Here is a 2500-nt window from a genome sequence, read left to right as displayed (position 1 = left end):
CCACCAAGATACACCTAAGCCAGTAGGTGGGAGGTAAATCGGCTGTCCACCTCCATGAACAAACGCATCCAGCCATGGCCCCCATTCCCCGGAGGCGAAGGAGCCCCTGGTTACGGCGGCGATCAGGATCGCTCCGGAGCAGGGGGTGCTAAAAATATCCGGGTAAAGACAGGCCGCCCCACGTTGATGAACCTTTGCACATACAATATAAGGACCATGAGAACTGAATCCGACTTACTAGCTTTACTAGAGGAACTCTCTTCCATTAAATGGGATGTAGTAGGACTCTGCGAAGTTAGAAGACTAGGTGAAGAGCAGAAGTTATTAAATGAGGGACACGTGCTCTATTGGAGAGGAAAACCTCTGGGTAGCAAACAGGAATTAGGGGTAGGATTCTTAATACACAAACGCTTAGAAAAGAACATCGTAGAATTCTATAGTGTCAGCGAAAGAGTGGCTTCTGTAACAATAAAACTAAACACTAGGTACAACTTAAAAATTATTCAAGTCTATGCTCCAACCTGCAGCCACAGTGATGAAGAAATAGAGAGCTTCTATGAAGATGTTCACTTAGCCAGTGAGAGAACAAAATCCCATTTCACAATAATTATGGGGGATTTTAATGCCAAAATAGGTAAAAAGACAGAGGGCGAAACCGCAGTAGGGAACCATGGAATAGGCACTAGGAATGAGAGGGGACAAATGCTAGTCGAATTTGCGGAGGCTCGATCACTCAGTATCATGAATACATTCTTCGAAAAAAGACTAGAACGGAAGTGGACATGGAAGTCGCCTTCTGACGTCAAAAACGAAATTGACTTCATAATTTCAAATAGGCGCGATATAATAAAAAATGTAGAGGTTATAAATAAAGTAAATGTAGGCAGCGACCATAGAATGGTGAGAGGCGAAATTAAAATACATCTCAGAAGGGAAAGGAACAAACTAATGAGTAAACCACAGCCAAACTTGGCTAACTTGAGGATCAGAGCAACAGAATTTAGCCTAAACATCCAAAACAGATATTCACTCCTCCGCGACGAAGATCTCAACATCGACCAAATCAATAAACAGTTCAATGACATAATAAAAGAAGCTGCACTTGAAGTAGGCGGAAAGAACGACAATCGAAGCTCCAGCAAGCTCTCGGTAGAAACTAAACAGCTTATGCAAAAACGTAGAGACATGAAAGTATCGTCAAATAGGGACAAGATAGAATTGGTTGAACTAACAAAGACCATAAATAAAAAGAAGAGGGAAGATGTACGGAAATTCAATACTCAAATAATAAATGAAGCAGTGATTTCAGGTACCAGCATGAAAGCAGCTAAAAGAAGACTAGGAATAGGGAGAAATCAAATGTATGCAATTAAGAAACCAGACGGAGAAGTAACACATAACAAGAATGAAATCATCAAAGTAGTGGAAGACTTTTACAGGGATCTATACAACTCAAACGAACAGCCACAAATAGAAGCAAACGCGGTAACTAGCGACGTACCTAATATCACAAAAGAAGAAATAAAAAGAGCACTTAAAGGCATGAAGAGAGGGAAAACACCAGGCGAAGACGGAATTAGTATAGACCTCATATTAGATGCAGGAGACATCGCAACAGTGAAACTAGCCAATCTTTTTAACAAATGTCTTCTCAGCGGAAAAACTCCGAAAGCCTGGAAAAATGCAACAATTATCTTGTTACACAAAAAAGGCGATAAAAAGGATTTAAAAAATTACCGACCCATAAGCCTCCTTTCGGTTACTTACAAACTGTTCACGAAAGTCATTACAGCTCGCATCTCTGACAGTCTGGATTCCAGCCAGCCCAGAGAACAGGCAGGCTTCCGCAGCGGATTCTCAACAACAGATCACATCCACACGCTCACCCAAATAAGAGAAAAAGTAAACGAATATAGGAAACCCCTGTGTATGGCATTCATCGATTATGAAAAGGCATTTGACTCTGTACAAATACCAGCAGTATTAGGTGCTATTCAACGACAGGGAGTTGAGGAGGTATATTGTAATATATTGGAAGATATATACAAAGATGGGACAGCAACCATCAAACTCCACACAGAAACCGATAAAATACCAATTAAAAAAGGCGTTAGACAGGGCGACACCATCTCACCAAAGCTGTTTACAGCCTGCCTCGAGGAAATATTCAGGAAACTAGAATGGGAAGGGAAGGGTATCAAAATAGGAGACGAACACCTAAACAACCTAAGATTTGCAGACGACATTGTTCTCCTTAGTGAATCAGCTGATGAACTGCAGCAATTAATAAACGATCTGAATAGAGAAAGCCTAAAAGTCGGACTTAAGATGAACAAGAAAAAGACTAAGGTTATGTTCAACAGCAGAGTCCCACTCAAACAAATATATGTACAAGGCGAAGCACTAGAGGTAGTAGACAGCTATATATACCTAGGACAACTCGTGCAGACAGGCACATCAAGTGAACAGGAAATAAAGCGACGAATCAGTCTAGGCTGGA

The sequence above is a fragment of the Penaeus vannamei genome, chromosome 11, assembly GCF_042767895.1.
Source record: "Penaeus vannamei isolate JL-2024 chromosome 11, ASM4276789v1, whole genome shotgun sequence".
NCBI lineage: Eukaryota > Metazoa > Arthropoda > Malacostraca > Decapoda > Penaeidae > Penaeus > Penaeus vannamei.
The sequence above is the reverse complement of the archived record's forward strand: the minus strand, read 5'-3'. Positions refer to the sequence as shown.